The sequence below is a fragment of the Nicotiana tomentosiformis genome, chromosome 10 (assembly GCF_000390325.3).
Source record: "Nicotiana tomentosiformis chromosome 10, ASM39032v3, whole genome shotgun sequence".
Taxonomy (NCBI): Eukaryota; Viridiplantae; Streptophyta; class Magnoliopsida; order Solanales; family Solanaceae; genus Nicotiana; species Nicotiana tomentosiformis.
This window is the reverse complement of record NC_090821.1, coordinates 25,259,284-25,273,509: the sequence shown is the minus strand read 5'-3', so window position 1 is coordinate 25,273,509 and position 14,226 is coordinate 25,259,284. Positions and strand designations below refer to the sequence as shown.

General features: G+C 40.3%; 1 long non-coding RNA gene across 1 annotated transcript; it reads right to left on the bottom strand.

The window, feature by feature from the left end:
* Window positions 1-11,855: 11,855 nt before the first annotated feature.
* On the bottom strand, window positions 11,856-12,762 carry LOC108945856 (uncharacterized). The gene is made up of 2 exons (XR_004508095.2): window positions 12,457-12,762; window positions 11,856-12,371 (listed from the first exon to the last, which is right to left on the bottom strand). It is a non-coding gene; the product is annotated as an uncharacterized lncRNA (long non-coding RNA).
* Between the last annotated feature and the right edge of the window lie 1,464 nt (window positions 12,763-14,226).

The window sequence follows — 14,226 nt, the reverse complement described above, 5'->3', positions numbered from 1 at the left end:
AACACGGACCTACACGAGGCCTCAATGACACATATAATAACATCAAAACGACGAATCGCACCTCAAATCAAGCTTAATGAACTTTTGAACTTTCAACTTACAAAACCCATGCCGAACCATATCAAATCAACCCGGAATGATCTCAAATTGCCAAATCACATAACGAAGCTATTCCAACCCCCAGAACAATAATTCTAACATGATATCATCAAAGTCAACTCTCGGTCAAACTTATGAATATTCAAAACTTTCAAATTTCCAACATTCGTCAATTAGTGCGGAATCCTTCTAGAAAAATCCAAATGCAAATCCGGGCATACGCCCAAGTACAAAATCACCATCCGGACCTAACGAAATGATTAAAACTCCAATCCGAGGTCAAATACCCAAAAATCAAACTCGGTCAACTCTTCTAACTTAAAGTTTCAAACATGAAATTCATTCTTCCAAGCCAATTCGGAATTACCTGAAAACCAAAACTGATGATTCACACAAGTCATAATACATCATACGAAGGTACTAAAGACTTCAAATAGATGAACGGAATGCAAGTGCCCAAACGACCGATCGGGTCGTTACATTCTCCCCCACTTAAATATACGTTTGTCCTCGAACGTGCTAAAAGTCATTCTAAGGCCATCAATCCACTATGTAACCTTACCATGCACATACCCAGGGGTGATCCCACGTCACTCCAATCTATGTAAGCATGACAACACAACATACTGAAGATCATTACTTTAACATTAGTCTGTAATCCCTACAACCCAATATCCAATATCTTGAATTCCTTACAAGACCCGAATCTCGCATCTACACACTGTATAAGTCTGAACAAACTGTATCAAACCATAACCATAACTCAAGAAGTAATCACATGATATACCACACAATTCGCATACTCGTAGCAATAATTCCCGATCATAGTAGCTGCTAAAAAAAACAATACCGGTAGTAAACCTCATATTGAATAAAATGTCACGCCCCGAACCTAGAGGGGCGAGACTGGAACTCGGTGCCTCACCTATCCTTGTGTACCAACTTGCGACTAAGGGACTCTGAACATATAATGTCATACTTTGGCCACGGCCACATTGCAAAACAATTTGTGAAGCAAAATATAAAATTGAATGGAAGCTAACGCTGACTAAACATCAATATAAAGCTGGTCCGACAAGGCCGTCATAACTACTATAGCTGACAAACCAACAGAATATACATACAAGGCCTACAAGCCAACATACTGCACTAACTGACAGGATATATCTACAAGCCTCTACTGATAGATGTACTGTGATCGGAATAGGGCCCCGACCTACCCATAACCTATATACATACATACACAAGATGTAAATAAAACTATAGACTTGGCAACTCCGAAGGACGTGGAGCTTACTGATAAAGCTGAACTCGGGCAATACCTACTGAGGAGGTCTACCCGTCTGTCTGTCTGAACCTACACGCATGAAATGTAGCATCCCCAGAAAGAGGGACATCAGTACGAAATAACGTACTGATTATGCAAGGCAATAAAATAACTGAAAGCTGAAACTAAACTGATAATATAATAACTAAAAGTAACTAGGAGTCAAAGATGATCTGGAGATATACTTACCTGCTGATACTAACTCAACTCTCTTAATATAGTAAATAAAATAGATGTCCGGCCCAATAAGGCTCGGAACGTGTAACTGCTCCACCGTAGTAGGCTCGCTCATAGGCGTTCGGCCATAATAGGCTTTATATCTCGGTCATGCTGGGCTCGCTCATAGGCGCTTGGCCATAGTAGGCTCGGTATATAACTTACCATCCGATAAGAAGTTTCCCAATAAGGGCCTGCCCACCGATTATAGCTCGATGGTGGGGAAAATATTGTAATACTATATATATATATAGACCCTCCGCTCTCTTGACTGGAAGAAGACAATACTCAATTGAATATGAAGTCCCGATAAGGGAAAATACTATAACTTATGAGACTAGGATAATGTATATAAATTCGGGAGTATGAACTTCTCTTTATGCCTCGTTATCAAACATATGTTGTTACGAGATCATGCCAAAATGAAGGAAGGGCTTAACCTTAACATACCTAGAGTAGGGAAAAATCTGTATGATATTCTTGGGAAAGATTGCACGTACTCCCTTAGAATCGCAAAATCCCGTTGCTATTACGCAGTAAAATTTCATATTAAATCTTTGCCTAAGATCGTTGCTTTGCTTTGCTACTCAAGAAATTCTCAAGCATCATCCCCTTTTCAATTAAATGAGTTCTACTAATATTCTAGTAGTAGTAGAGAAAAGGAAATAGTTTCACTTTTTCTCCAAAAGTTACAATCACGTGGGACTTTTTGATCACAGATGTGTTATACGTTTCATCAAAATATTTTGTCAAGCCTCCAGCTAGCTAATCATACGAGAACCCCTTCTTTAGGTGTATCCACGTCCACCTACTAAGTAGTGATTAGTTATTCTAGCTACTTACACGTGGATTAATGCCCACACAATTAAGAATTATCTCAAATTACTTAAAATACTACTCACTTTTAACACACTTTATACACATTCCTATCAAGGTCATATGGTACCTTGTATGGAACTTATCCCTAAATACGGGGTACTGTAGCTTGGACCGTATTTTATCTCAAAATGTCAAACTTCGACGCAATTCATTTTCTTCGATTTGTTTACCTTCTCACCTTCCTGAATTTACTCATCACTTGTTTGAAATATCATAATACTTATAATCTCAAAATAATCTCATTCCCGAACTTATGTCGATTAACTTACGATGAAACTTTAACGTACGAAAATGCGGGATGTAATATCCTTCCCCCCTTAGAAACATTCGTCCTCGAATGTTTACTCTTAGATACTTTGGAAAACTTTTGCCAGAGTCTCCTCCGTACACTAGACTAAAACCAACCTATACGCAGCTAGAAAACATACTATACATGTCATACATGGCCAATGTCTATAAATAGCAACACTTGGCCTCACACAGCTGTCCATCATAAATTCTGAATATCATAAATGAGAGCTTACCTGATAACCTACTGGCCTGAATAGAGCTGTGTTGAGGTATTCCACCTTGAGCCATATCTTCAGTTTGAAATAGTTAGGGGTATTTAGACTTCATTTCCTCCTCCGCTTCCCACGTCATCTCTTCCACATTCTTGCTTCTCCATAAAACCTTCATGGAGGCTACCTCCTTATTTCGTAGCTTAAGGATTTGTCGGTCTAGGATGGTAACTGAAATTTCCTCGTATGACAAGTCCTTCGTAATCTGTACATCATCTGTGGGCACCACTCGGGTAGGATTGCCAATGCACTTCCGTAACATAGATACATGAAAACACGGATGGACAGACTCCAATTCCGAGGGCAATTCTAACTCATAAGCTACTTGGCCCACTCTCTGAATGATCCTATAATGCCCAATATACCATGGGCTAAGCCGGCCTTTCTTGCCAAACCTCATCATGCCCTTCATAGGTGACACCTTTAAGAATACCCAGTCATTAACCACGAACTATAAGTCTCATCGCCGCACGTCAGAATATGACTTCTGACGACTCTAGGTTGTCAACAGTCGCTCTCGGATAAGCTTTACTTTTTCTACAGCCTGCTGAACCAGGTCTGACCCATGTAACCCAGATTCTCCAACGTCAAACCACCCTATAGGAGATTTTCACTTACGCCCATACAAAGTCTCATACGGAGCTATCTAGATACTGGAGTGGTAACTGTTATTATATGCAAACTTGATAAGAGGAAAATGTTCATCCCAACTTTATTTAAAATCTAACACACATGCTCGTAACATATCCTCGAGCGTCTGAATTGTGCACTCGGCTTGTCCATCAGTCTGTGGATGAAAAGTTATGCTAAGATTCACCTGAGTCCCTAGACCTCTCTGAAATGACCTCTAAAAATGCGCTATAAACTGGGCCCCACAGTCAGATATAATATATATTGGTACTCCATGTAGCCGCACTATCTACTTAATATATAACTTTGCATAATTTTCTGCTGTATATATAGATCTGACCGGTAGGAAATGAGCTGATTTCGTGAGCCTATCGACTATCACCCATATAGAATTGAACTTAAAATGAGAATGAGGTAAACCCGTGACAAAGTCCATGTTTATCGCCTCCCATTTCCACGTCGGGAGCTCTATAGTCTGCATTAGCCCTCCGGGCTTCTAGAGCTCTACCTTCACCTACTGGCAACTTGGACACTGAGCGACAAACTCAGCAATGTTCTTCTTCATATCGTTCCACTAGTACACATCCTTAATGTCATGGTACATCTTCGTCGACCCAGGATGAATGGAGTACCACGAATAATGTGCCTCTAACATAATCCTGTCTCGTAGCCCTGCTACATCTGGAACACACAGACGACCCCTATATCTGTAAACCCCATCTCCCTTAAGCTCTAACAATGACTTCTTCTGCTGCGAAACTCGCTCTCTCAACTCGACCAACTCTAGTTCCTCATACTGCTTCTCTTTTACTTCAGTTATGAGAGATGATTTTGCAGTATTTTGGAGTACTACTCCACCATCGTCAGAGTCTACTAACCGAACCCCCAAACAAGCCAATTGATGAATCTCTCTAGTTAATTGTCTTTTCTCGGCCTCTACATGTGCTAAGCTACCCATAGATCGGCGACTTAAGGCATCTGCTACAACATTAGCTTTCCCTGGATGGTAGAGAATGTTAACATCATAATCTTTCAATAACTCAAGCCATCACCTCCGTCGCAAATTCAACTCTTTTTGCTTGATGATATATTGTAGGCTTTTATGATCTGTGAATACATCAACATGAACACCATATAAATAATGCCGTCATATCTTAAATTCATGGATAACCGCAGCTAACTCGAGGTCGTGGGTCGGATAATTCTGCTCGTGCTTCCTTAACTGCCTTGAAGCATATGCAATTACCTTCCCATGTTGCATCAGGACACATCCTAACCCGACACCTGAGGCATCACAATACATGGCATAGCTATGTGGACTCTCTAGAAGTCTTAGAACTGGCGTTGAGGTCAACATGTTCTTAAGCTCTTGGAAACTCTGCTCGCAAGCCTCTCTTCACTGAAACTTAGTTGCTTTCTGCGTCAACTTCGTCAATGGTGCCGAAAGGGAAGAAAAACCCTCTACAAACCTCCAGTAGTATCCTGCTAAGCCTAGAAAGCTACGAACCTCTGTCAGAGTTGTAGGTCTAGGCCAGGATTTCACAGCCTCAATCTTTAGAGTGTCTACCTTTATACCTCCATAGGTTATAATGTGCCCCAAGAATGCTACAGACTTCAACCAGAACTCACATTTAGAAAACTTAGCATATAATTTACTATCACGGAGGGTTTGGAGTACCGCTCGCAGGTGGTCCGCATGCTCATCCTCTGAACATGAATAAACTAGAATACCATCAATAAATACTATCACGAATAGATCTAGAAATGGCCAGAATAGGCTATTCATCAAGTCCATGAATACGGTAGGTGCATTCGTCAACCCGAAGGACATGACAAGGAACTCTAAGTTTCCATATCAGGTCCTGAAGGCTGTCTTGGGAATATCTTTCTCCCAAACTCTGACTTGGTGGTACCCCAACCTCAAATCTATCTTTGAAAAACATCCAACTCCTTGCAACTGGTCAAACAAATCATCTATCCTTGGAAGTGGATACTTATTCTTAATAATTACTTTGTTCAGCTGCCTATAATCGATACACATCCTCAGCGAATCGTCTTTCTTCCTTACAAACAGTACCGGTGCACCCCAAGGTGAGGTACTGGGCCTGATGAAACCTTTCTCCAACAAATCTTGTAACTGCTCCTTCAACTCCTTCAATTTGGCAGGTGCCATTCTATACGGAGGGATGGATATTGGTTGAGTTCCCGGAAGCAAATCAATGCCAAAATCAATCTCTCATTCCGGAGGAATACGTGGAAGTTCATTTGGAAATACATCTGCATACTGTTTGACTACTGGAATAGACTGAAGTGTAGGTATCTCAACATTTGCATCTCTAACTCGCACAATATGATAAATGCACCCTTTTCCTCGCATTCAGATAGGAAATAAACCTACCTGTAGGTGTCGCTGTATTACCTACCCATTCAAGGACTGGCTCACCCGAAAAATGAAATCTGGCTATCTTTGCTTGACAATCAACTATGGCATAGCAAGCTGCCAACCAGTCCATGCCCATGATAGCATCAAAATCCAACATCTCTAGCTCAACTAGGTCGGCTGAGGTCTGACGACTACAAACTATCACCGTAAAACCTCGGTAAACCCGTCTAGTAATAATCGATTCCCCGACCGGTGTAGATACTGCAAAAGGATCATTGAGTATTTCAGGCACTATGCCAAACTTCCCCGCGACAAATGGGGTAATACACGGTAAAATAGATCTTGGGTCTATCAAGGCATAAGCATCGTGAGAGCAAATGGTCAACATACCTATCATAACGTCTGGTGAAGATTCCTGGTCCTGTCGACCTGCTAAAGCATAGCTACGATTCTGGTTACCACCTGAACTGGAACCTCTACCTCTGCCTCAACCTTTACCCACAAAAGACTGAGACTCGCGCCTTGAAGGATGCACGAACATAGATGATCCTGTTGCTGAATTTGCTGGTTGTGCCATACCCCCAGAATCTCTATTTAGGGAATCTCGTATCATATGCCTCGGATGTCCACGTGTATAACAAGCATTGGAACCGGCTCGGCATTGGCCCAAGTGTCCTCTACCACAAATGTCACACCGCGGCGGAAATGACCATGTCTATCGTGAACCTCACTGTCACTGCAAACCCGATGCCCGTGAGCTCTCACCTGGTCCTGACTGAGTATAGCGGTCATATCGGTAACCCTGTAACTAAGGTGGCAGAGGCCTAGGTGGTCGTTCGAAGTGCTGGGGCCTATAACTACCCTGAGACTGCTCCTAAGACCTGAAAAATCCCATCCTCTTATGCTGTCCTGACTCAGTTCTCTTTGTACCCTGTTGCCGACGCCTACCCCTTTCTATATTCTGGGCGAATGCCTCAATCCGGTTGATATCCATACTATCCTACAATGCAGTGGTGGAACATGCCTTGGTCAACTCTGGGGCCAACTCTGCTATAAACTTGTGAATCCTGTCTCGTATAGTAGCAACTATGGATGGTGCATATCTAACCAATGAGTCAAAATGGAGACTATACTCTCAAACACTCATATTCCCTTTCTTGAGGGCTAGAAACTGATCGACTCGAGCCTGTTGGATCTCCCGCGGTAAGTACTGGTCAAGGAAGGCAGCCGAAAAATTCTCCCAAATAGCTGGAGGTGCATCACGTCCCATGGACCTCTCCCATCCCTCGTACCAAAGGATGGCTATATCTCGGAGTCAAAAAGCTGCTAGCTCAACTGCCTCTTTCTCCGTGGCATGCATAACCCGAAAGATCCTGTGAAGTTGATATATGAAATCCTGTGGGTCCTCCCTCTAATCTATCCCCGTGAACTCTGGGGGAATCAAAGCAATAAACTCTCGGACCCTTGAACTCCCAGACCCCTCAGAAGATCCTGCACTAGCGGGTGCCCTAGCCTGTTGTTGGCTAGCTACCAACTGTGTCAATAAATGCACCGCACTCCTCAAGTCCTGATCTGATGGAAGCGGAGGGGGAACTAGATGTGCGATCTCCCTAGGAATCTCCTGAGGTGTGGAGGAGCCTGTAATGGCTTAGTAGGGGTCTCTCCCTGGGCCTCAGATTGGGCCCCATCTACTGGGGGTACCCTTCTAGTCCCCTCACTTACTACTGTATCTCTCCTCTGGCTAGCCATACTCTTCCCAGTCACCGTCATCTGTGCATACATATGCCAACACGTAAGTTTAACTCACATTTCATATAACTCAGTACTACATCACGATTTAGATTTGAAAGAAAGGTAACCAACGCCTAAATGCCCTGTAGTCCCTTTCTTATATAATGTGGTGCACAACACATCTATAAACAAGACCCTACTAGACATGGCTTGTAGACTCCCTAGGATAAAACTACTCTGATACAATTTTTGTCACACTCCGAACTTAGGGGGGCGAGACCGGCACCCGGTGCCTCACCTATCCTTGTGTACCAACTTGCGACTAAGGGACTCTAAACATATAATGTCATACTTTGGCCATGGCCACATTGCAAGACAATTTGCGAAGCAAAATATAAAACTAAACAGAACCTAACGCTGACACAACATCAATATAAAGCTGGGCCGACAAGGCCGTCATAACTACTATAGCTGACAAAACAACAGAATATACATACAAGGCCTACAAGCCCAACATACTGTACTAACTGACAGGATATGTCTACAAGCCTTTACTGATAGATGTATTGTGATCGGAACAGGGCCCCGACCTACCCATAACCTATATACATATATACACAAGATGTACATAAAACTCTAGACCCAGTAACTCCAAAGGACATGGAGCTTACCGATAAAGTTGAACTCGGGCAACACTTACTGAGGAGGTCTACCCGTCTGTCTGTCTGAACCTGCACGCATGAAATGTAGCATCCCCGGAAAGAGGGATGTCAGTACGAAATAACGTATTGAGTATGCAAGGCAATAAAATAACTGAAAGCTAAAACTGAACTTATAATATAATAACTAAAAGTAACTGGGAGTCAAAGATGATCTGGAGATATACTTACCTGCTGATACTGACTCAACTCTCTCAATATAGTAAATAAAATAAATGTCCGGCCCAATAAGGCTCGAAACGTGTAACTGCTTCGTCGTAGTAGGCTCGCTCATAGGCGCTCGGCCATACTAGGCTCGCTTATAGGTACTCGGCCATACTAGGCTCTATATCTCGGCCATGCTGGGCTCGCTCATAGGCGCTCGGCCACAGTAGGCTCGGTATATAACTTACCATCCGACCAGAGGTTGCCCAATAGGGGGCTGCCCACTGATTATAGCTCGATGGTGGGAAAAATATTGTAATATTGTATATATATAGACCCTCCGCTCTCTTGACTGGAAGAAAATAATACTCAATTGAATATGAAGTCCCGATAAGGGAGAATACTGTAACTTATGAGATTAGGATAATATATATAAATTCGGGAGTATGAATTTCTCTTTATGCCTCGTTATCAAACATATGTAGTTACGAGATCATGCCAAAATGAAGAAAGGGCTTAACCTTAACATACCTGGAGTAGAAAAAAATCCATATGATATTCTTGGGAAAGATTGCACCGTACTCCATTAGAATCGCAAAATCCCGTTGCTATTATGCAGTAAAATTTTGTATGAAATCTTTGCTTAAGATTGTTGCTTTGCTGCTCAAGAAATTCTCAAGCATCATCCCCTTTTAAATTAAATGAGTTCTACTAATATTCTAGTAGTAGTAGAGAAAAGGAAATCGTTTCACTTTGTCTCCAAAAGTGAAATGATTACGTGGGACTTTTTGATCACACATGTGTTATACGTTTCTTCAAAATGTTTTGTCAAGCCTCCAGCTAGCTAATCATAAGAGAACCCCTTCTTTAGGTGTATCCACGTCCACCTACTAATTAGTGATTAGTCATTCTAGCTACTTACACGTGGATTAATGCCCACACAATTAAGAATTATCTCAAATTACTTAACATACTACTCACTTTTAACACACTTTATACACCTTGCTATCATGGTCATATAGTACCTTGTATGGCACTAGTCCATAAATACGAGGTATTGTAGCTTGGACCGTATTTTATCTCAAAATGTCAAACTTCGGCGCAATTCATTTTCTTCGATTTGCTTACCCTCTCACCTTCCTGAATTTACTCATCACTTGTTTGAAATAACATAATGCTTATAATCTCAAAATAATCTAATTCCCGAACTTACGTCGATTAACTTACGACGAAACTTTAACGTACGAAAATACGGGATGTTACATAAAACCTCATTCAAAGCCTTCGTACATTGCCGATGATGAAAGAAACACACAGAAACTTATACCCACTCATCAGATCAACAAGTCATGGAGCTTTCTCTCGTCCGACAAGAACCAAAGCCAAATTCTAAGCCGACTTCTAAATTTATTCCTCCATATATATTGTAATAAATTCCGATAGTACCCATTCTAGGTCCAATGACCTCATCTCATCAAACATAACCATTCTATTGACATGCCACACCAACACAACCTAAAGCCACAAATCGTGCAATACGTACACCAATAAACAATAATTCAAATGTACTCAAATATGAAAAATGACTCAAATGAGAGAACCGCCTCGCAAGCTCAACAAATACCATCATGACGCAATGCTATGAACTCATCACACATAGTAGGACCAAGACACTCGAATCTAACACAAAGGATCATATCCCAACATAACCTCGCTGCAATGTGTGACCCATACAAATACCGATCCATATAAAATACCTCAACCCATAATGCTCAAAATCAACAACCACACGCAATTCGATATCAAGTACGTGAAGTGCATTACCATAACCATGGAGAAGAAAATAACACAATATACCACAACTTGGAAAGACCATAACCAAGGTGCAATCAACCACTCCACACCCCAATCACTGTCTCGCTCGAATTCCTCTACAAGGCTTAAAAAGAACCACATCATGTATGCATATAACCAACAAATCATAAACTTTCGTAGCATAGAACAGTAACACATAGAACATATCAGAATACGCTCAAGCTCAACTCTAACCGAATGGCACACCCTTCACCAATAATGGTGTTGAGTCAACAAATTCAACCCGGTGTAGAATACACATCCTCATTAGGCCTACTCATGGGGCCCCAAATAAACTCCGGTCATCTCAAAATGGATAAATAGCCCTTCAAAAGTCCACAATGATCTAACGATAACACATACCTAAATCTAGCTAACTTTGGTCACATCTTCACTGTCCGCAACCACGAAACAATATGCTTCTGAGAATTCCCTGTCACACTCCTTTTTTTCCTCACTTAACCCTCTTAGAAATGATAAAAAGATTTGTAAGCTCAAAAGGGTTTTCCAATTGAAAGTGACAAAGTTGTGTTTTAAAAGATATTTCAGAGTCGCCACCTAACATTTGGTTTCGGTGTGCTAGGTCACCATTTAAAAAATAATAATTTTCTTTCAAAACACATTTGACTCTAAAACTAACTGCACCAGAAATTCCAAGTAAGGGGGTTCATTTGACTTGGGGAGAAGGTGTTAGACACTACCCAAGTCCTGTAACTAGTACGGTTGCATACTTAATCTAGTTGGTTTTAAAGAATACTCAAACTGAGGCAAAAAACGCACAAAAAAGAAAACAAACACACAAAAGGCTCGAGGTTGTCCCCACCTAAATAAAAAAAAAAATTAAAAGAAAAATATATTAAAATTCTACACTAGCACATACCAAAGCTTCCTTGATGATGTCCTCCTTTACTTCTATTTACATATACTACGGGCCATTTCCCTAAATAAAATAATATTTACAAATTTTTCGGGGCATTTCCCTGGATATAAACTAAAGGGAACGACCTCTCACCTCGAATAAAAATGAAATAAAAGACCTAAGGTTTACCTACCCAAGTGGCCGGCCTAAACATACTCCTAGCGTCTTAAAAATTCTATTAACAAACAAGATCTAAACCATATGCAACTCAAAACGTCACATACCAAACAAAAATCCGATTGAAATTGTCACTGAACCCAATATCATTTTAGCCTAATACACTTTCATTTTTATCAAACCAGTTTATCAAACCTTACTTCCTTTTTTAATTCTTAATTTCCTAATTTTTACTATCTACTCATGTAATTTGAACTATAACAGAAGAGTATCAAGATTTGAGTACAATTTGCATATAACTCATTTAACATTCATTTCAATTGATCTCAAGCAAACAAAAATTAAAAGATATCATCAACTCATTTAAATAAATCATGTAGTCACACAAAATATATAAAAAAAATAAAAGAAAGAAGGTAAGAAATGGCCCTTAAAGGGTTTTCGCCAAACAGAAATTCGGATCTAATTTTAGACCGCGATGGGAACCTCAACGGACATCCTCGATCTCGACCGCATCTCAACCACGGCAGATGAAAATGAAGAGCAACTTCTTTATTGTGTCCCTGTATTCGACCCCTTTGAAGCAGAACTTTATACTGTCCCAAATGAAGTGGTAGATGAAACTATTACAATTAATGACTTAGACATTTTGTTGAACAGTGATGATGCATGTGATGATTTAGGGATTCCTGAGTTTCTTTCTTCTGCAATTGAACTTGCTGAATTCGCAAAGAAGAAAACTGAGCCACAGCAAAATCAAGACTTGGTGCTAGCTTTGGCTGCTCATTAGATTCTTGAAAAATAAAATTTATGTCTTTGCCATTTTCTGTTTGAACGGAAGTTGAGTTCTGTTTGCTAGACAACGGAGAGTGGACCACCTTAGACCATGTGCAAATGGGGTTGTGTACAGGTAATTTGCATCTGAATATTTTACTAAGGTTTTGTCTTTGTGAGTTTGTTAGGCGAAGAGTTTAAAGTCGTAGAAGAAGATGAGCAGCGATGGGTGCGGCACTGATGGTTTGCGGCCCGAGGGGGGTTCTGCTAGGTTGGAGGAAAATTGGGTACGGTTTTTATAATTGGGTATTTTATATGGAAGTGGGAAGGTATGATGGCCATTGGATTAGAGAGGAATAAATGGCTAAGATTAAATTTTGGATTTTAAGTGGAGAGTGGGCTAATGGGTCGGGAAGAATTGGCATTTGTCTTTTTGGGCCACTAAAATCCAAAAATGAGCTCCCAATTTGCCCAAATTCAATTCTTTCTCAATGAACAAAAATAAAAATAAAAATACTACCAAAATATACCAATTAATCTTAGTTAATAAGAATAAACTATTAAAGTTAACTATATATAAAAATAAAAATATTTTTGGTATTGTTTTTAAATGTTATAAAAGGGTAGAGAAAACTATGTTAAAGTAATGGTAAAAATTAAAATATTATCGTTATAAAATACTAATAAGCTTAAATAAATAAAAAAGAATAAAATAAAAAGATATATAATAAGAGAAGAAATATTATAAAACTATTTTTTGCGTTCTTAAACTTATGTTTTAAAATTAAAATTAAAAGTTGACAGAAATCCTATTAAAATAAAGATAAGTAAATATTTTTAAAATACTGCTTTTAAAAGTTGCGCGAGTCAAAAATTACGTGCTTACACTCCCAGTCTCCAAATCCATATAGCACACTAAATGCCATAGCTGATCTTAACTCCACTACCCTAATGTCTAACACATCTCTCATACACGTTCATCCTACGAGGAATAATTCCATAATTCTTCCGTGCCACATAGCAAAAATCTGAACATCAGCAGTCGATCAACCAGGTGAGTACCACAATACCAATGAAGTATCCTTAGGTCAAACACAATGCGCTTTCTGAAACGCCCACCATTCTCAAGCAATACCAAGTAGTAATAACATTCATCTAATCATCTAAAACCGCCCATGCTGTCTAAGAATTCATGACCTTCCTTTTGAGACTGAACCGTATACTTACACATGCAAATCCTAATCTCACACCACACACCGCCTCTATCAGGCCATCATATAAAAATACAAGAACCACATTATCAACCATGAGTCACAAGTAGAATACATACTCAATTAGTTAGAAACCTTCCGCTCAATCCCTTCTAGGAGAAAATCACAATACGCAACATGCTCCTCACGCCGGTAGGAAATATCCATCTCAAACCGTGGTAGAAACCATCGAGAACTCTTCGAAACCTATTTGCACATAACCAAGCCATCAGACCTGAATCTCTCTAACTCAACCAAGCCACGCAGGTCGCCAAACCCAAGAGTATTGCCACAAAATACCTGTAGAGACTCACATCATCATAAGAACCAAAAGAACTGATTATATCCATTATCATGCTGATCTAATCTACCACCATGCAGTCTTATTTATCTGAGTTCCTTCCGAATTACCCTCAAGTTAACACTCCTCCTTGCCAGTACACTACCATCCTTAACCCAAAACTCACAAAAAGAGATCCTAGCATAAAACCACACCGCCCTAAGGCCCATAAGCCATTGTATTCCCTCATAAGCACCCCAAATATACCACAACCGAGACACCCGCTCTGAAGAGACCTTCTGTGAATTTAAAGTTGTTCCTTTCGCCTTCCTGATACTAGAATG